This window comes from Gopherus flavomarginatus, chromosome 4, assembly GCF_025201925.1.
Source record: "Gopherus flavomarginatus isolate rGopFla2 chromosome 4, rGopFla2.mat.asm, whole genome shotgun sequence".
NCBI classification, from domain to species: Eukaryota; Metazoa; Chordata; order Testudines; family Testudinidae; genus Gopherus; species Gopherus flavomarginatus.
Genome location: NC_066620.1, coordinates 78,484,865 through 78,507,440, shown reverse-complemented (window position 1 = coordinate 78,507,440; position 22,576 = coordinate 78,484,865). Strand labels below are relative to the sequence as shown.

Genomic DNA, 22,576 nt, shown 5'->3' with positions numbered 1-22,576 from the left:
TTTAGATTTTACTGAATTACACTAATTGTTTTGTTAAGAGATTTTTAAATAGATAGGACATAGAGAAAAGAGTGTTAAACTGTGTTTTACATTTTAATGTCACTAGCCTTGAAACAGTTCTCTGCTCATTCCTTTTTGGAAGAGTTAATTCATAAGTGGCAGCTGGCATGGTATACTACTACCCTCAGCAATTGCTTTATTTTAAAGAGTGGGAAAGGTGGTGTAATAATATTGATTATCCTACAAGCAGTGCTTCGGAGGGTCAATTAAAGACCATTAATTTGGAAGCTGACTAGCAGCCAGTATTGAAAACTCAAGCCATTGGCCTTGTTAATACCAGTAGCTCAGCATCAGAGCCATGCAACTAAGTAGATGTGACAGGTATATGGGGTAAGGTTGGGGGAAGAAGAGAATTTCTAATCACTTATCCCCATGTAGCAAAAACTTTGTTGTCTGACAAGAAAACATGTTTGTTTCAGCTTTCAAGTTGCGGTCTCGTTTTTATAGATACTTGAAAGGGAAATATTATTGCTGCTGTGACTGTCTGAAGGCATTTCTCTGTGTTTTGCTTTTTTTTGCTGTGCCGAGGTTCTTCATGATTTTCTTGTTTAGTGTGTCTGATTTCACATTGATCTCTGCTTGGTTAATAATGATAATAATAATAATACAGTAATAATAGGAGATATATGTATCTCCTAGAACTGGAAGGGACCTTGAAAGGTCATTGAGTCCAGCCCCCTGCCTTCACTAGCAGGACAAAATACTGATTTTTGCCCCAGATCCCTAAGTGGCCCCTTTGAGGAATGAACTCACAACCTTGGGTTTAGCAGGCCAATGCTCAAACCACTGAGCTATCCCTGCCCTCCAGGATTCACCGCTGGATGCATAGACAGTGCAGCCAGCGACTCAGTGGTGAGTGACAAGTGCCAATCAATAAACCTGTCTCCCTTTGGGAAGCCCAAATGGTGCACAAGGGGAGAGTAGTGAAACCCCCTCGGTGAAGGAAATGTCCCCAGAGAAATGGATGAGCCAGAATCCTGTTGGTCAACGGTACCCACACTGTTGGTACCACAACCATTTAGAAAAGGTGCAGTTGCAGACACGATAAGGCAGATGCTTCCTTCAACTCAGAGTGGTGTTCCAGCTAGAAGCTGCAGCAGGCCTGTACCAGTCGTCTTGATCTTTGTCTTGCCATTGGAGTTCCATAGTCTCTGCTAAGAGAGAAAGTGGAAGGCCTGTGACAACCCCTTCCTTCTTTATTTTGCCTAGGCATACACATCAAAGGTCTGTGCTCGATGGTTGCTCGGCCTGGTGGGGAAGGACCCGGGCACTCGGCAGTGGCTCAGATGTCCAAGCAACCCTATGTAGGGGCGGCCTGCTTACCCCAATTCATGGAAAGTCCTAGAAAAGATGGGCTAAAAGAAGTTTCCTTCCAACTTCTTTCCTGGCTCTAAACTAATCATTGCTTGTTGGAATGTTCGCACTATGTTAACCAGCCTTAAACTGAAACTTTGGAAAACAGCCGTAATTGACAGAGAACTACTGGATGTTGATATTGCAACCCTCAGTAAAATGAGTCTTTTGAAACTGGATTACTAGAAGAAGGTAAACTACCACTTCTGCTGGTCTGGGAAACCTGAAAATGAACCAAGGATATACTGTGTCAGTTTGCTGTCCTCAGTGCATTTACCCCTCTGGTATTTATCCATGAGATGATCATGTGGCAGGATGTGAATATGAACTCTGGGACCCTGACTCTTCTGTCCATCTACAGGTCAACACTTGGCTACTCCAAGCAGCAAAAGGGTGAGTTCTGTTTTCAACTGGAACAAATCAAGAATGTCCCCCTAAGGAACAGACGAGGTGATTTCAGTGCCCATGAGGGTAAGCACTGCAAATATTGGGGACACATCATTGGCTAACACAGCACAGCTAGCATCAACAAAAATGACCACTGCGTCCTTGAGCTTTGCACCACTTGAGAGCTGATAGACTCAAATACCTATTTTGCTGGCAGCAGTGACAGCAAGGTCACATGGAGACACCCCCACTCAGGACACTGGCATCAATTTGACCCCATCTTGATCTGTCACAGAAATGTTCACAGTGTACTGAATGCTTGATCAATGCACAGCGCTGATTGCAACACTGGCCATGCCCTTGTCAGGGCCAAGCTCCAATTACATCGTAAAAGGATCCATCATGTGAAGTCAAAAGGCAAATCTCACCTCAGCATCACTAACATGAAGGACTCTAACATATGTGCAAAGTTTCAATGTGTGCTTGAGCATGTGTCTGATTCCAAGGATCAACTTGATTCTCCTGATTCTGACACCTTGTGGGAAAATTTCAAGAATAAGACATTGGCTGCCGCCAAGGATGTCTTTGGAACAGCAAAGAAAAAACAGCTTGACTGGTTTGCAGCATCAGAACATCTGCTGCTCCCACTCATAGGAAAGAAAAGGCAAGCTCTCCTAACTTTGCTTCAACAACCAAATAAGTCCAGAAGTCTTAAGTTCAAAGAGGCTATGGCTGCAGTCCAGAAAGCCACCAGAGAATGTGCCCAGAACTATTGGCAAGGTCTGTGCAAAAAAGATTCAGACCCACTTTGAAAGAGGGAAACTTCATGGTAACTATGATGGAATCAAAGTGGCACGTGGTCCAATTTGTAAAAAGACTGCAAACCTGAAAACAAAGGATGGTACCATCCTGACTGACAGGCAAGAAGAACTTGACCAATGGACTGAGCATTACTAAGAACTCTACTCAAAGGATGACTTTATCTTTGATACTGTCTTAGTTGTCATTCCCCAGCTTCCAAGGATGTAGGAGCTCACCAAACACCAACTCTTGAAGATCTAGAGCAGCGGTTCTCAACCTGTGGCCCGATTAGCACATAGCTGTGGCCCAGTTCAGCTGTGTGCTAAAGGCTGGCCTACGTGGCGGGGTCTGGGTTCCCAACTGCCTGAGCATGGTGGGCTCTGGACTGCTCTGCTGCCCAGCATGGCAGGGTCAGGAATCTGGGGCTGCTGCCCAGGCCTGCAGGTTTGGGGATCTGGGGCAGGCAGCTGGCAGTCCCTGCATGGCGGGAGTCCGAGCTGCTGCTGCCCTGCCACCCAGCTCATGTGGCCCACAGTACATGTGTGGTACACAATGATAAATAATTTGAGAGCCACTGATGTAGTGAAATCTATCAAAGAGGTTGTGCCTGGGAAAGGAGCAGGCAACAATCAGATATCTCCAGAGCTCCTAAAGGTAGGGCAGGGAGAGAGCCTGAGAGCGACATCCAGGTGCTTCTCTGTGCCTGCTGGGAAGAAACCCCAAGGTCTGAAAGATGCAAACATAATCACTTTATACAAAAATAAAGGGGACAGAGCAGACTGCAACAACTACTGAGGGATATCTCTGCTCAGCGTGGCTAACAAGGTGCTTGCTTAAAAGACTCAATCCTTGCTGAGAGAGCTTATCCTGAGAGCCAGTGGGGGAGCCAGATGCTCCATGGCTGACATGTCCTTCACAATGCACTTGTTGCAAAAAGAGTGCTGTGAACAACAGGCACCTCTCTATGTAGCATTCATTGACTTACAAAAGGCCTTTGACAGAGTTAGCAGGAATGGCCTATATCTGTTGAAAATTGACTGTTCACAAAAAGTGCTCTCCTTATTTAAGGTGTTCCATGAGGGAATGAAGACAACTATCAAAAGGCATCTGACCCAGCTCGTTATTTGGGATCTGCTCTTCGCAGATGACAGAGCTCTTTTCCCATGCTACTGTCAAGCACCATTGACTGACTGTCTGACTTTGTCATGTTTCCCTTCATCTGCCAAGATGTTGGATGGCTGTAGTGTCTGACTTTCACACAATTTTTGTCCTCAAGGCTCACTGTGATATACAAAACTAAAATGCCACTGCAACCGCCATGAATCTAAGAGTAAGATTCAGAACTGATTATGTAATAATGTACAAATTTCAATAAATAATATGATGTTGTCTGGTTCAAAATCTCAATCTATTTGTTCAGAATGCAATATTCTAATCTTGTACTGCTGTTGCTTTCACACTTGGGGTTGTGGCCACAATTGTAGTTTGTTCCTGGTCGCGTTGCAAGCCATTAGAGTATACTCTGATGAGGCTGGAAAGCACCTGCACTTGGGACATTCACTCATATCTCTTTCAGCTCTGGGTGCTTTGCTACCTGTATGTGCAAGGGCTTGTTTTGATTAAGATCATTGTGGAAAATGTACATTCTACCGGTGTAGTGACAATGCCGCCTTCTACAAGACAATCAACTTTACAGAGCAATAGATCCTGAAAGGCAGGTGCCTATTGCTTAAAAACTGTTAGAAATAGAGACACCTGCATTGGGGCTGGGAAGCATCTGCACCGCTCCAATGGACTGCACAGAGTATGTAATCCCCATGCACATCAAACAATACGAAGAGTGATTCCACTTCCTGACGCACAGCATCCTCTGGTGCTTTCCTGGGAGATGTCTCCCCATGTAAACCATTACACATGCCTCTGTTCATATTGCACATTCTAACCTCTAACTGGAATTACTTCTGTTTCAGAGTGAGAGAGAAATCTGTTCTGCAGTATTTTAGCAAAGACTACTATTTTACTAAGAATCTTAGTTCAGTTGTCTTTCAAAGTCACTGAAAATAAATTTCTAGGCTGCTTCAGAAAGGACATGTGTCAGAGCACTTTCATTTTCTCATTAGTAAGAAATCAGTTATGTAGTATTTTTGGGTCCATTCCCGTGGCCCATATATTTTGATATTCAAAGTTGCATTTCCCCAAACCTTTGGAGGTTCTGACTCCATCCATAACTCCTCCTATTTTGCCTGGGTATTGTAAGTGTCTAAGGAAAGCACCAATTAAGTGATGCTACATACTCGTTGTTACACAATAAGCTTCCCCAGTTGTTGAGATCGGGATGGCATGGGAGCCCCATTTCAGAATTTTTGTTTGTAGCTCTGTTTTGTTTCATAACCATAAAGGGAAGAGTGGCTAGGCTTGTTCAGTGCTATGCAAATGATAAGTGATAAAAGGTTCTGGGAGAGAAAAGAGAGTATTTGGGCCTGTAGGAGATGAATGTGTTTGAAATAAGTAGGAAGCTATCAGATTGGAGGGAAGGATCCACAAGTGCACATGTGTGCATGCATGCTCTGCATTCCTGGACGTTACCAACTTTCCCTCGTCTATCTTCTATAAGGTCTCTGATTGAGCCCTTCTGCACAAGTTTTGACTCGTTGCTGCTCACAAATAGCATCAGTCAAACTCCATCTGTCTCTGGACAGCAGTGCGAGTGAGCCTACAAGCAGGTCTGCTGCACCAGTATATACATGTAAGCACTGGATTGTAGAAAGACACAAGGAAAGGAAATCAAGAGGGCTTCTTAGATATGTCAGTCAGAAGGGCAATTTAATCACAAAGTTATATACTACTAAAAGTGAAGGTACTGAATCATAATTAGGACAACATTACAAGGGAGTTGGAGAAGGTGCAATTGAAGTCTACCTCAGAAGTTGATAGAAGTTTTGCTCCCTGTTGAGCAGCTACAGGGCTAGCCAACAGGTAGACGCATTGTAAGACAGGATAGGCACAGGGAAGGAACCAAAACATCCCATGAAATCTGAAACCCATGACCAAAGATCCCATGGCACCTAACTCAAATGGTATATTTTTTTTTCTGTAGGATTCATTTTCCCCCAGACCTGAATTTGGGAGGTCCTGGGCAGAAGGGAACATTGAAGGACTGGGGGAAATGATACCAGAAAAGGGTACTATCCCATTTACTAGTTGAGGCAAGGTTCCTGTGTTTAAAAAAAAAAAAAAGTATGTGATCATGTAGTTAAAAGCTGCATCATAATGCATACATGAAAGGGAGGCTGAATTAAGATTGCACAGTCCTTTTGAGTGCTTGACTTCACAACCTTCACATTCTCTTTTTTTTTATATAGTTTTGGGAGATTTAATTTCTTATTTCTTTCTTTTTTTTTCTTTTAAAGCAAACTGGAAAAAACAACATCAAAACAAACAGCACTTCTATCACATACAACTATGTTGACCCCCCAGATTGATTCATCAATAGGATTTGGATTTTTAGCTCTAAACTCTTCCATTTGAGCTAACAGATTAACTGGTAGCAGTAGTAGGTTGAATATGTGGATCAGGCACTAAAGGATAAGACAAGACACAGTTTGCCAGTGAGTTTCACAGTTATTTGCTGACAGCAGAGGAGTGGCTGATATTCAGGGCTTAAATTCCAGGTTCTGGACGGGGGGTATGCTCTTGTGACTCTCTCTCCCATTCCAGCCAACCCATTGAAACCTACACACGCTGCCCACCAGTCTCCTTCTGCTCCCTCTGCCCACTTCTGGCTGCTGATCCATTTTCCCCTTCGGCTTCTCACCACCTTCTGGCTCCTGCAATCTCCTCCCCAAACACCCCTCCCCCACAATTCCTAACACTTCAGTGTTTTCAGATTAGTTTCTCCTCCTCCTTCTCCTTGCTGACTGGGCACCCTGAAGTGAAGTACTGAGAGCTCAGGAGAGAGTCTTCTAGCTATCTGTTCAAGTGTCTAGTGGCTTTTTAAGGCCCGTCTTGACAAAGCCCTGGCTGGGATGATTTAGTTGGGGTTGGTCCAGCTTTGAGCAGGGGGTTGGACTAGATAACCTCCTGAGGTCACTTCCAACCCTAATTTTCTATTACTCTATGGAGCAGCAATTGCAGGGAAAACGTTGCTGACCTGTTTCCCCTAGATGGAGCCTGTTCAGTCACTCTGTATGCGACAAATGTAGGAGCTGTGTGAGGCTGAAGCATGCTCAGTACAGATGAGATCTTTAAGCAGGTAAGCCTCCAAAATCTAGCAAGTCTCTCCTGAGCTTGTCCAAACAGGGATTTTATTTTATTTTATTTTGTAACTTGAACAAATTTGGGAAGTTTTTCACGGAAAAAGCAAAAGGCACATTCCTGACACCAGGCAGACTCCATTGCCAAATTTCAAGTACTTGTTCCAAAATGTAGCAGCATTAGAACTAAAAATAGCTTTCTTACAACCAATTCATTAATGAGGGCCAAACAACATATTTTCCCTAATTTAACTCCTAGAAATATCTGAACCGTTTTTGCTAAAACTTTCCAAAAAAATCAGATTCCAGGTATAAAAATCTTCTCACCAAAGAGTTAAAGTTTGGCAAAGTTATAAGTACAGTTGAACTTCAGAGTTACGAACACTGCAGGAATGGAAGTTGTTCATAACTCTGACGTGTTCGTAATTCTGAATAAAACGTTAAGGTTCTCTCAAAAGTTTACAACTGAACATTGACTTAATACAGCTTTGAAACTTTACTGTGCTGTCTGTTTTCCTAGAAAGAGAAATATGTTTACATTCTGTAAACAATCCCTTTTTGTCCTCATTTCCTCTGATTTCCATCCTACTTTCAGGATGCCACTTCCAGTACTATTCTTTTGGCAATGAAAAGGAGATAAGTTGCTGATTCTGCAGCCAGTATCTCCATTGTTCTTTGACCCATTGGAGAGAATATTCTTATAAATGAGCCAGTTGGCTCCCTATCTCCAAGAGACAGAGCAATTTTCTATTATTTGTGTCCCCTGACTTGAATTCTTAATTTTCCCCCAAAGCTATCTTTCTAAGCTGGCAGCCTCATGAATTGCTAGTGTATAACCAACCTAGATTTAATGTTGGTAAAGTTGCACTTTATATTTCATTTACTCACTAAATCATCCCTTATAATGTAGACAATAAGGGTCATTGTATGTTTAAATTCACATGAATGAAGTAAAATAATGTTGGTCTGATCTGTGATTTTTTTTCACATTGACTGCCTCTCCTTATTTTTTATTATCTTTTCTGCAGAGCTGTCATCTACAGTGCTGTCAGAACCCCTAATGTTTATTAGCTTTAACCTCCACCTGCAAGTTCCTTAATATTTCCACTAACTTTCTGGCTGAGGAAGTCCATCAGTGCTATTCATTAATCAGCTGGTAGAGTCATTTAGTGAAGTGAGACACTCAATACCCATAGAAGTTGAGTGCATTCCACTCCCTACAGGCCAGCATAGGAAGATGTGCTGTCTGGGAAGCACATGTGACTCTTCTCTATGGCAGTGGTCAATGTGCACTTATTTTAGTGTTATCTCAGACTTGTGCACCTGGCATGTACTTTAGTTTTTTGATGTCCCATTTTCTCTCTTGACCTGTCCTTAGGCTGACAGTATACCTCACCTTATATGATAAGATTTTATCCAGTAACTCAAATAGATTTTGAAGCTTCTATTTTTTTCTTCTTTTCTTGTTCCTGAGAATTCCAGCTCTTTTTCAAGTTTCATAATCCCAGTAAGTGTATGTAGTGGGTATTTGCTGCACCAATTTGCGTGCCCTACATTGTGGTGAAGAGGAGAATGAGTGACCCTAGTGAGAAAGTTAAAAACAGAATCTGAGTCATCCTTGCATTTCTCAATCCAAGTGCACATGGCTGAAGTTGACATGCATTAAGAAGGAACTGCCATGAGAAAGTATACAATATAATGTAAGATAATATTTTAAGCTCTCTTTTTTCCAGGAGAGCTGATATTTTCAGTGTGTCCCAGATATTTAGACATTTATTGTCAATTAACCCCAATTCAATGACAATTTACTAGTTGCTCTCTAGGCGCATGCCAAGACACTTGTATTGCACTTTGTTCTTGAACCTTAGTAATGGTTAGCCCTGGAAGAGTAAATGCATCATTTTCTAGTTGTCTTTCTTCTTTCAATTTAAGAAAGTTTAAAAAAATTAATGTTTTTTAGTACAAATACTGCTTTAGCTTTTCACCATTTGCTTCTCTTCTTCTACACATGACCCTACCGCCTCTAAATCCACATGAATATAGCTGAAGGCACACTTTTTGAGGGATATTGATTTCAGGTAAGTTGCTTATTTATAATAAAAAACACGAGAATATCAGTAGCTGCACAGGATATTCTTGAATGTAATTCCAGAATAATCAACAGAATATAGGAGAAAGGTTATGTACAGTAGCGATTCTTTTGAGTAAAATAAATATAAATGCATGCAACTGCCATTAAACATATGAATGCCCACTTTTGCTAGACAACAGAAACCTGTGCATGTATATGTGTATATATATATATTGGTCTGTTATGTCTGTTTTCTGCTGCTTACGTCGTGCAAAGTGGCTGTATTCTGGTGGGACATGGCCATCAAAGAATTTTCTTTGTAGAGAGGAAATTTGGTATAAAAGCTGACAGAAGTGGTAAGACTAGCTTCACCACCTCGGCATGGAGAGTAGGAGGGTATCATAGATGAGGCAGAGCGGAATGACAGATAACTTCAGGTTTCTTGTATCACTGGTATAAATTAGAGCAAGTCCTCAGTTGCTCTAACTTGTGCAAAGAATAGATGGTGCAGGGTTGTAGAGCCACTACTGCCTGCCTGAGGTGACTCCTTTATCCCACTTCTCCCTCCACACTCATTACACGAAGTGGAGCTTTGGCCCAGTTAAAAATGTACTCCTTTGACTTCACATAGGCCAGTTCGTTTCCATCACTAAGGCATTATTATGACAAAGTAGAGACATTGCCATATATTGATTTGAGGAGGAATCAGTGGCCAGCTCTTCCTTTATAGTTAAACAGATAAAAGAAACAATAACTTGGAAAGCATTGTTAGCTAAATCATTGTGATTATTCAGCTTCATACAGTACATAATATATGTTGAAGATATAGCTGAACAATGAGGTGTTTTGAAAACACATTATACATTTTCTACTGACATTCCTTTCTTCTGGAAGGAGAAAATGTGATACAATATTACGCTCTTCAGTCTCTCAGCAGTTGGATTTCATGTTGGAAACCTAACTTAAATGTTAGTTACCCTTTGATCAGCCAGCGACCCGTTTTCCACACATTGTCACACATCATCCATTCTAGTTAATTCATCTTATTGCTAAAACTGTACAGACTTGAGGGTTGAAGTTAATTGTATATTGTAGTATGGTTTTTAAAATATGTATATTTACATTTAAAATCGATAAAACAACATTCATTTCCTGGTGGTGATGGATTTTTTTTTAACACTTGTGTTGTGGTCATGCCTAGAAGCCAACCAGGCTGGGACCATATTATGCTAGGTGCTTCACAAATATGTAGAAAATCACTGTCCCTGCATAAACAGTTAACATAATTTAAAAGACAAGGTGAACCAGATGGCTGATATAAGCACCCAAGTCAGACTAAGAGTTTAGGGGGACACAAGATAACAAAATGATAGAATTTGCCCAGTTCTTAGCCATTCAGAAGCAGTAATCATAACTCACCAGCTGTGTGTTTTCAGGTTGCAGTTTACTGTATGCTTTATAGATAGAACTTATCAGAAAATCATAGAATCACAGAATATCAGAGTTGGAAGGGACCTCAGGAGGTCATCTAGTCCAACCCCCTGCTCAAAGCATGACCAATCCTCAGATAGATTTTTGCCCCAATCCCTAAATGGCCCCCCTCAAGGATTGAACTCACAACCCTGGGTTGAGCAGGCCAATGCTCAAACCACTGAGCTAAAATGGAGCCTTCTTCCACAGAAAATTTTGAGTTTTAGTCAAACACTTCCCTGAAAACTGGGGAGGTGTGCGGAGGAAGGAGGGAGTGACACTTATGACTCTATAAATACTACTACTACTGAGAATATATAAAAAAAAATGCATACAATGGTTTAAAATGAAAACATTTTACTGCACAGAGGTATCCGATATAATTGGACCTGTGTTATCTCAGATAATACTGTGTGATAAACATTGCGTTAGTGTGTGTGTGTGTGTGTGTGTGTGTGTGTGTGTGTGTGTGTGTGTGTGTGTTTGCAACCCTTGTATGCATAATTTTTCATAATGGTACCATTATTTAACATTTGTTGATAGTGTCGTAAGTATGAATTATGATTTGCATAGTGAGTAAAAGACAGGTCTCTGGGATCAGAGATTGTGATCTGTTGTTTTCCCTCATCCATCTCATTTTGCATATTCTGTAATTGGTAATTAAATATGTATATATTTACACACATACATTTTATAGTACTTGTGGTACTATATCTACAACTTACTTTATCAATAGGTGTGCATACATTTTCAACCTTTGTCATAATTTATATGAGCAATTTTCTTATTGTCTTCACCTACATGCAATGTTTAGTCCCGATTATGAAGTTATTTCTAAGTAACTTGTAACAAAGTTTTCTTGGAATGCTTTTTCAATGAAGTATGTCTATATTCTAGCTTTCACTGATGACAAGGTGAGATATATGTGTTAGAGTGTAATCTTACAGTTGATTTAAAGACTCTGTCCTCCAGAGAGCTTTTTAGATTTGCACAGTGTGGGGCGGTGCAGTTTTTTTTGTATATTGGACCAGTTAGAAAGATGTGTAAAATCCTTGAAGCCAAAGAATCTTGTGTTGAGTATGCATTCTATGAGTCTCTTGTGAATTTTTATTTCCACAAAAGTCTGGCATAAGCTACTTTTAAGAAAACTGCAGTGGTCTTTTATGACAAATTAGTGACTTGGTCCAGAACCTTAATCTGTTCCAGATTTGTTTATTATCAGTGGGACAAGTTAATTTATGAATTCATTCATTGATTCTCCTTTCTTGCTGTGTGAAGCAATATATGCTATTTCTCCATGTGTTTTTAATAAATTGGGATTGAATTTAGAATATCTGTCTTAATATATATAAACATAATATATATATGGAAGATGTTATTTATAAATAACAAGAGAGCATCAGAGATTTTAAAAATGATTGAATAGTTTAAACAAAGCTTCTAACGGAGACCATTTTCAGAAAAAAGTTGCTAAGCACTTTACATAGGCACACAGTGTTCCTGGATTTCCACAACCAATAGCTGGCAACTTCTTATCTGCTGTATCTTTATTGCAGTGTACCCATAGTTTATTTTAACACCTACTCCTCCTGTATCAAGATTATTAAAGAAATATGTCGCTAATGATACCATCTTTGATTAATGCTGCATTAATTTTAAAAACTCCAGTGTTTTAATCAGGCTCTCATCTATTGGAATCAAAATTACATAGATTTATTTTCTTTGATGTTACATTTTGGTGAATAAAAACTGATGCATCAGGTGGCCAAATATGTGTTTTGGTTTAGATACACATTCAGATACTGGGAATAGCACTGGATGAATGAATGACTGGTTAAGTGAATAATATGTCTTGTTACCCATGTTCCTTGAAAGTGCTTGGAAAATAGTTATCAGTTAACTATTTGAGAGAGAACAAGCAAAGAACTCACCTATGTTGTCTGTATCACTGCTGAATGCTTGAAATTAACTATTCACAGGTCATTTCATTGGTTGTGAAATGCATACAAAATGCTCATGGGTTTCTACTTAATTGTCAGTGCAAGATACTTGTTGGAACATATTATACCAGGTAAAATTGTTGTTATAGATTTTATCATTTGTAGACTACTTTATCATTAATGATCATTTTAGCATGAAATAACTTCTCTTATTAAATAAAACTAAATCAGTTGCTCCGTCACATTCTGTCTACTATACTTGTATTTGTAGTGGACAGTCCAGCATTTGTCTTTTTGAATTTTTCGTTCAGTTTGCATTGGAGGTGTCATATGCAGAGTCTAAAATTTGTTTCACCTTTTGAACAAAGCCAAAATAGGCCCAAGATGCAGCTTCACCTTTGCCTTAGAGACTGTCTGAATCACTTCAGTGCCCATGTGGAAGCCTGTTGAGCTTGCTGGAGCTCCCTGTAGGCAATAGAATCTACTCATGCAGATCTGATGGCTGGATTATAATTTGTGTGCAGAAGTGTCTCCCTTTCATGTGGCTCTGTGTAGTATTTTGTTTTTATACATGAAACACGTGATAAGAATATAGAATTTGAGATTGCTATTTCACCTCTGTATATGTTAACTAGCAGACAGAACAATGTTTTGACTACAAGTGACTTATCTGATACATTAAATTTTTTTAAAATGTTTCTATTTCAAGCATTCTATAAAAATGAAATTGTTTGTTTTAATTGCTTTACTAACAGTAAATGGCTATTATGCAATAAACTAACCTCTCTCTCATGAAAGTGCTTTTTTTAGTAGTTTAATAAAGGCTTCTCTGTACTGGTATTTACGTTTACATGGTTCATTTCATTTTGTTTTCTGAATGCATTCAGGAGTAGTGAGGTCTTCTCATGATATTTCAGCTCCTGTACAGTGCAAATACCATGGAAAGACCAGATCTCATGAGGTTTTGACCCTGTAAGGATGTCTTTGAGAAATTAAAATAATATAAAACATAAGCACAAATACTCTTGAATCGGGTTACTGTGGTACTCAGATGTAGAGATTGAGAGTTTGGTACTACAAATCTTCATTCTTGTGAGTGACTTGTCCTTAATCATGTGAGTATTCCTGTTAGCTACTGATTCATAGTTCACATGACTATTTACTGTACTCACTTCCATTTCTATTACTGTAAACCAGAAGACGCTTTTGAATGTATAATGTTGAGTGAAAACTATGCACTTACTGCATGGGTAATACATACCACTGTAGAAAAGACAAGTCTGAAAAGTACTTTTAACAGATTTCATATGAACTTTTACTTCTTAGACAACATGTATATAGATTCTAAATGGTAAAGGCAAATATTTTTAGTATTTTTGCCATTTGGCATTTATTTAATGGACCATAAATGTGTGTAACCATTCATGATTCTTATGTGGTTTCTGTGATATGATCTTGTTCTATATCCTTAGATAAGTTTCTAGGCAAAAAGTGTCCATATTGCTGTTAGTACTAGCTGGCACCAAGGAATGGACATGGAAACTGGAAAATCCTCTTATCCCTTTTCTCAAAATCGTTTAGACATTTTGAAGTGGCCTTGGAATAGACCAAATCCTGCATTCCTTGGATCTGTTTGTACAAGAAATGTGGGTGAGCAACTGTTGGTCTGTGATCAGTCTTCAGTCTGGCACCTTTCATGGGAGTTGAATTTACTTTAATATAGTGAAAAGAAAATGAAAGTGAAGCAAAAAAAATTTAAGCAGCAAAATATTTTAATCCACATGTACGGAGATTAAAGGAAGGGCTGTTACAGAGAGATCACATACCATTGCTTCTGTGCACACTTTCATGATTATTTACATGTTGTTCTGGAGCTGAATCCTTGGGTGAGCTGTAGCAACTTTGCACTGCTCTCCTAGGTACTTGAGGATTCCCCTTGCGTACAACTGTGGACTTTTTATTTAGTTTACATATACGAATGTTGAGCCTTAACAGTAAGTTCTGCTGTTTACATTCCTGAGGAAAAGAACAGAAAGAGATCAGGATAAATTAGTCTAAACTGAAATATGTCTTGGGAAGAACACTGATTTATGAACCAATTATTTAAAAACAAATAACAGTAAAGGGATTTGAATCCTGAACAACATCGGAAAGAAGAACTGTAAATGAAGTATTTAAGCATAACACTATTTGTAAGATAATTTCCTGCCAGACGATGGTAATAATCAAATAGGTTATATTAACTGTTTTGAAAGGTGTTTTTAAGCAACTGCGAGATTTAATGTAATACATTTAATAAGAAACTTGTATTTCCTATTGTCTCAGTATCTGAATGTTTGTTGTTTTTTGTTTTTGAAGATTTTGGTGGTTATGGCAAATCTTACAGCAATGAGAGGTATAATGGGCTGCAGATTGGATGAGTTACAGTCATCTGCAACATGACATACCATATCAAACTTCTTCCTTGTCATTGGTAAGTTTTTTTTGTTGTTGTTGATTACCATACATCTATTAGATGCTTCTTTTAAGGGTGACCAGATGTCCCGTTTTTAAAGGGACAGTCTCCTTTTTTGGGACTTTTTCTTATATAGGTGCCTATTTATCCCCCCTCCTCCAACCTCCTGTCCCATTTTTTCACAGTTGCTATCTGGTCACCCTACTTCTTATCGACTTCATAGAATTAACTTCTTATTTGGAGAACAAGTATGTTTCTTGAGCTGTGAAAGCATGAGAACATTTGGAAAAAAATCCCCTTTGAAATATACCTTTAGAAGAGTGTAGCCATTTTCAGACATTTTGTACATTAAGCATCTTGGGCCTGATTCTCACACTAAAGCCCCTTTACATTTCCAGAGTTTTATAAAGAGGCCTTAAAATAGGACAATTTACTTTTGGTTTAAGGCCATTTACAGTAGTGTGAAGGGCCCTTAAGGTGTCATAAACAGATAGTTAAGGGTTAATGTCTCTTTCACCTGTAAAGGGTTAACAAACAGTGACTAGCAACACCTGACCAGAGGCCCAATCAGGAGACAAGATACTTTAAAATCTCAGTGGAAGGAAGCCTTTGTTTGTGTTTTTGGTTTTGGTGTGTTCTCTCTGGGATCTGAGAGTGACCGGACGTACTACAGGCTCTAATTTTCTATTCAAGTAGTAAGTGCAAGTAGAAAGGCGGTTTAGTCTATTTTTAATTGGTTTTCTTTATTTGCAAATGTGTATCAGGCTGGTAGAGTTCTAATGTGTATTTGACTGGAAGTATTTAAAATTGTATTTCTGCTGAAGGAGGCTTCTTTCTCCAGTTTCTATAAGCTGACAGACCCTGTAACTTTTACCATCTAAATTACAGCGACACTTTTACTTTTTTTCTTTCTTTTTATTAAAAATTTTGCTTTTTAAGACCTGTTTGATTTTTTTCCCCTTCTTGAGGCTCAAGGGAATTGAGACTGTACGTAACGGGGAAGAAGGAGAAGGGAGGGGAGAGAGGTGGAATCCCTTTGTTTTAGATTCACGGAGCTTGAATCTGTATTGCCTCTGGGTGAGGGAGAAAGGGGAGGGGGGAAGGGACATTCCTCCCTGTTTTAAGATTCAAGGAGTTTGAATCACAGTAATCTTCCAGGGTAACCCAGGGAGGGGAAGTCTGGGAGAGGCAACGGTGAGGGAAGTGGTTTACTTTCCTTGTGTTAAGATCCAGGGGGTCCGGGTCTTGGGGGTCCCCAGGGAAGGTTTTGGGGGCACCAGAGTTTATCAGGCACTTCAAGTCCTGATTGGTGGCAGCTTATCAGATCTAAGCTGGTAATTAAGCTTAGGAGAATTCATGCTGGTACCCCAACTTTTGGACTCTAAGGTTCAGATTGGGGAAAGATACCATGACATAAGGTAAGTGAGAATAAGATCCAAAGAGATGCAGTGTTTATGATGTGTTGGATCAGAGGTATCAGACTGTTTAAAGAACAAAAAGTTTAGAAAACAGATTTTAAAAATAAAAGCTAAAACATAAATATTTAAATGGGAGAAAATATTTGAGGGGTTGAGGAAGTTTCTCTTTATATTTTGTACCATCTTTGTTCTTTTTATGTCCACAACTAATCTGCTTGCAGTATTCAGAAGCAACATTATGTACTGGATGCACAATAATATTTAAAAAAAAAAATCCAAAACCAAGGCTCCATGTAGTATAACTGAGCCATTATTTCTGGTTTACACAGTGTTCAGATATGCAGTAATGAGATCCAAAATACTAGTTGTTCATTTGACTCAGCTTGAAGTTAAATGTTGACAAACCAAAAACAGATATCAAAAAGTTCAACAGACATACATCTAACTCACCAAAAAAGTAAGTCAGTCTCATACCCAAACTCCAGCTTAGGTCTAAGAGGTTCCTCTTCTTAGGTAACCAAATGAGGGCTCTCTGTACCAAAAGATGGTAGTCTAGTTATAAGAAATGCTTAGTTTGTCACAAGAATAGATGATCACTGTTAAGATTTGCCTACTAATGCTTTTATAATGCTAAGTCTATGCAATATCCCACATGGGCTCAAATTAGAAAATAGATTAATTCCTCTGTGAAAAATACTATTTCTTCCCTGTTGCTATCTAGATTTCAGGATCCTGGCTATACAAAATGTAGCCAAATATATTAACAAAGGAAAAAGACTAACAATCTTAGAAATGCTTATATCCAGCAAAGGAAAAAAAACCCAAAAAGTAAAGGCATTAATCAAATTTGTACTCAAGTTGCACTGATGTGCAGTAATGAATTGTGACTGGCAATGGAGTTTTCAATATCCTCATTTATGCTTGCCAATTCTGAGGTGTGGTAGCACTCTGTTCCTTTCCAGTGTTGAATACAAATAGATCTAGATTTTTACCTGTGAAATTCTTTTGCTAGAAGTGTGTTCTTTGCTATAGTAAAATATAACGTTTTTGTTGTAAAATTATCAGATATGTGAACTGTGCCAGTTTTATAGTGTATTCAGTATTTTGCATAGTTTTCCAAAGTAGCATATAGACTGCATATGTATTATGCTAAAATATTATGTATATTCTTAATTCTTATGTATATCTACATACTTTACTTATGCTGTCTATATACACACAAGATTGTGGGTGCAGTACAGGTCCAGGAGACGGTCTGTATACAACAAAGCTTCTGGTAACTTCATGGAAACTATAAAAGCGAATCTTGTCAGCCTTGATCATGGAGGACTTCAATTTATCAGTGTATTTAATTAGAAACTTATTCTTAAAGAGAGAACATAGTTTTGAGTATTTTGTTCCTATAGATTAGTTTTAATTTTTTTCTGGCCCATTTCATTATAAAGTGGTAGGAATTATAAAATTCATTAGACAACTAACTAGCCTACAACCCAATTTTAATTAATTATAGTTCCTTTTAATTTATTTAAATCAACTATAAAGTCATATTTCACTAAATTATATTTCTCTGTTATTGTAGTTGTCAGTGGGTATTTTTTTTTTTTTTTTTACCAAATCTTGGTAAAAATTGTTGATGACCTAGTTTTTCTTTCTTTCTTTTTTAAATCAGAAAAACTCTTTTACCAAGTTGGGATTTCTGCACAGAGCTTTACATCCAGTATATTGGCAGAAATTTTGTAGTTGCCTCAGATAAATAATCCTTAATTATACATAAAGTATTCATCACTCTAGAAGAATAAACCACTTCAAAATTTTCCAGAAAAAAAATGTCACATTTAAAATAAATAAATAAACCCTCAGAATCCCTTTTTGGGGAGCTACTACTGCTGTTATTTTTGGGTGTGTGTCACTTTCATGCATGAGTTAATATGTTCATCAGTCCTTGGAGAATATCTTCTCTCTGCCAGTTCTTCATCAGCACCTGCCTTTTTCTCTTTTTCAAACACCACAAATGCAGTGTTGTCTCCCAGGTACTGAATGTACTATGATCAAACCAGGGGACTGGTTAATCAGCATAGACAGCATCACCTCATTTGTCTCCTCTGGCAAATTATTAAGCAAAACGATATTGTTTGATGGGTTATCTGACACCTGTTGATTCTGTGATGCAGTCCCTTGGGCATTCATTGATTTTTCTGTATTTTTTCCTGACCAGGCTTTTTATTTGTTGCATTAGCAGAGTGCTCTAGACGCTTGACCTCATTCTTTCCTTTTTTCCTTATCAGCAAGTATATCTCATATTTCCAGCTTCTATTTTTTTGCATACTGACTTATCGTGAAATGGAAAGTCTTGTGACATAATTGGTAGAAGAGCCAACTTCCTTAAATATAAAAAAGCCTGTCCATCTTCCTAGTCATGAACACCAGAGGACCCTATTATGATCATTTTTACAGAGGTCAAACTGAGAGAATAGCGAAATTATCTCATCAATTTAAAAAAAATTTCTGTTACTGATTAAAACCCTACAATTTCCCCAAACACATAACGTCTATAAGATGCAATAAGTCTAATGCCTTGCTATGTTAAATCTGTGACTCTCCTGAGTCAACCTTCTCAAGCAGGGAGGCATTTTGTAATGTGTAAAAATGGGGACGGAGAATCTTCATCCCAAAACTAATATTCACTTGTGGTTTAAGATATGAGATTAGGACCACTATGGTAAAAGCTTAAGGGTGTAAACCAGCCACCCTATAGCCAGACAAAATCTGAAGACAGTTTTCAGGAGATAAATGTAATGCTAGAACAAATTTAATTAATCTTATAGATTTTCCTCTCTCTCCGTTATTGGAAAATTAGGCAAATGTATTGTTTCTTGTTGCAGATTAATGGCTTGCAAAGCTTTACTGGAAAAAAGGCTATTTGTGAATTACAGGAAAGTATGCACAAAAAAATTCTTGAACTTAATTTTCTCATTCAGAATTGCTAATTGTTAGTGGTATAAGAAGATCCCCTAGATGGCTAGAAGATATTTACACTGTTATACTATAGTACTGGTGCACACAGCAGTTAGCCTAATAAAACTCTTCAAATGCTTCATAATTTTGCTGGTGTGTTAGTGCAACATTTCCTGCAAGCTCAAAAATTCAGTGAGTAACTCACACTGTTTACCGTTGTCTATAGAACTGCAGTGCAACCTACAAATGTGGATCTGGATCCAAAGCCCACATCAGTCAGTAGGAGTCTTTTGATTGATTTTAATGGGCATTGGATAAGAATATTAAAATGGACATATCTTGTAAGACCAATGGTCTATCTAGCCCAGTATCCTGTCTTCCAACAGTGGCCAGTGCCAGGTGCTTCGGAGGGAACGACCAGAACAGGTCATCATCAAGTGATTCATCCCCTGTCGTCCATTCACAGCTTCTGCTAAACAGAAGCTCAGAACACTCAGAACATGGGGTTGCATCCCTGCCCATGCTGGCTAATATTCATTAATGGACCTATCCTCCAGGAACTTACCTAACTCTTTTTTGAGCCATTTATACTTTGACCTTCACAACCTGTGGCAAAGAGTTCCACAGGTTGACTATGCGTCAACCCTCTTACTTAAGTTCTTGATGCTTTATGCCAGCAAACAAATGAAAAACAGGTTAGGAAACCATTAACTCAGACAGTCGGGATGCACAGAACTACAAATATCCTCTGCTGAAACCCAGACCCCATTACTCTGAAAAACCCCACAGAATGTAGAATTAAGCAAGTCATTGCTGCCGCAATGGAGGTAAAATTCCCAGTGGAAAGCTGAGATACAGGACACCTAATCTGAGCCATTGTAAAATAAAAACAAAACGAACAAACAAGAACAAGTAAATTTTAAAGCTGTCCTAGATCTCTTCTAGACTACATGTGAGGCATCTGTTTTCTAGCATCTTGGAGTGTAGGAAAATATAAACATAGGATCACGGAAGGTAATTGCTATAGTGAATGTGAAAGAAAGCACTACCTTTTCAGTTCTGGAAAGCTTTGTTCAAATCCCATGGTAAGTCAGGTAAGTCACAGGTGAAAAAGTGTTGCTGTTTTTGTCCCTGTCTTTCCTAGGTATTGATTCACATTTTAAAACAACTCCATAACTTGATACAATTTGCAGTCCTGTCATAGAGAAGAATGAGGATTTGGTATGACATGGATTTTGTGCAAGTCTGTGACTGAGGTATATTGGCAGCTATATAAAGAATTTTGCACGGTCGCCTGTCTGTACAAAAGTTAGAGACTAAACTTCAGTTTCATACTTAATGCTATGTTCTCTCCTACACTAGTCTGCTTGGCTTCGGGGGAGGTGAAGGACCTTTAGGCTGCTGTAACTTATGACAGCTAGCCTTAAGAACCATATGTCAACCTTGAATTGGTGAATCAGAGGAATACCCCTATTTCTTGTCTCTCCCACCACTTCATATTACAACTTTCTGGCTAGGGGGCAGGAGGCAGTTGGCATAGGATACACCAGCAGATAGTTTCTCTCCGGGACATTTTTTAACTGGCCAGATTCATCCAGATTCCAGCCACTTTGTACTGCTTAAGTGGTACCAGAACAGGAGCAGAGAAATTAGCTCTTGTTTTTTATCAGAATGCAAAGACAGTACTTAAGGCAAAATAATATGAGCATGTAAAAATAGTAAATATGGGGAAATAGGATGATCTAAAGACTGACACTGCATTGTTCAGGTCACAGAATGTGAAGAAAACGACTTTAAAGCTTATGAGGCAGTGCCAGTAGGTGGAGCTAGCAATTGGGGAAAATCATTTCACATTCTTGTATGGTATTCAGAAATAAAAGTAGAAATGATTTCATCTGCTCTCAGTTGGTGATATATGCACAGTTTAGTGAGGGTTGACCTAAGGGTTTCATAGAAGAATCATCAAGTAATTTTAGCTTGGCTCCACTGTTTTGTGAAACCCGATTCCTATCTTGTATTGTAATATTATAATTGAGATTGGTAGATTCTATGTGGATCCACACAGCAGTCTGGCAGAATATTTTCTTATCTGGTTCCTTGTCAGTGCTCATAATCAGCATTTTAAACCATTGTTTTCTTGTTGTTTTAGCTGAGCTTACATGACATAATAATTAACAGAAGTTCATCATATATGCTGTCCTTTTTGTCTTCAATAGTATGCATCTTTTTCTTCTCTTGCAGGTTGAAAGTTTTTGAAATTTTTTCTCCCTCACATTCACTATAAATAGAGACAATGTGTTGAGCTTCCACCCACTGACAATCAGGTTCCTGGAAGGTGTCTCAAGTTGAGGACTAAAAAAAAATGGAGGCACCTATAATCACTAGTATCTTCTGAAAATCAGTCCTTTAATCTCTTCAAAACTCTATCCTTTGATAGCATTTACAAGGTCTGGTCAGTGGCCATTTAAAGTCCACAGAAGTCTGATGGAGCATCCTGATGTTCCTAATCCTTTTTTTTCTCCGAAATAGTCTAGATTTGGTGACCCTCTGCTCTTGTGACAGAGCTTGTGGTATGCTTTCCAAAAATGATGAAGGGCTGGACAGGAGCTTCTTTGTAGGTGACTGGTGGCAGAGTTCTTAACTAAATGATAGTTTTAATGCTGTTGGGGTTATATTACAATATTAATAATGTGTTAGACCACCTAGACACTTGTATAGACATCTTTATTGTTATTTACATTTATATAAAATAAATAATCTAACAGTGAATAGCTTCAAAAATATGCCGCTCTAACTGGGAATGAATGGGGGAGGAGAAACACAACTCATCCGTAATCAAAGTAAATAAAAAAAATAAAATGTATCTGTGTGCAATGAACTTTTGAAATAAATCAGAAAAAACCAAACCTAAATTTAACCAAAATTTAAAAGGGTCCGAAGATCCCTGAAGTCCTCCTGAGAGTGAGAAAGATGGGAATTCTTTAGCATGAGAACGAGTTTGTAAAGAGTGTCAGCAAATACATTTTGCAATGGTGTGGTTGATCATCATGATTTCAATAAAATATGAAATACGGGTATATTATTTTTGGTATGACCAAGCAATTGTCCCTGTGAGTGGTCCAAATTACCTACTTTATAGCAGGAAACAATTTTAGTAAGAAGTCCTGGAATTAAAAAGACACATTTTGAGACCAATTCACAAGAGGGCTTTCCAAAATAACCCCCCCGCCCCCCCACATTGAGTTCAGGAAAAATGCAAAAAAAAAATCATTAGATACATATACAGTATTTAATTCTCCTACTTCGATTATGCTTCTAGCTTGAGTAGCAATGGGGTTGGAGGGAGCAGTGTTGGATAAAAAGAGAAGGATTCTGAAAAGCAATTTACATCTCTCAGCTAAGGGAAACAACAT

The 22,576-nt window shown here is 38.5% G+C and overlaps 1 protein-coding gene across 2 annotated transcripts in view; it reads left to right on the top strand.

Moving 5' to 3' along the window:
• Positions 1–22,576, top strand: part of CHRM3 (cholinergic receptor muscarinic 3) — a 487,601-nt gene that overhangs the window by 135,849 nt on the left and 329,176 nt on the right. For both annotated transcript variants that reach the window (XM_050950409.1, XM_050950407.1), the window contains exon 3: positions 14,694–14,808. The gene's annotated coding sequence lies outside the window, so the exon portion shown is untranslated. The remainder of the gene's footprint in view (positions 1–14,693; positions 14,809–22,576) is intronic.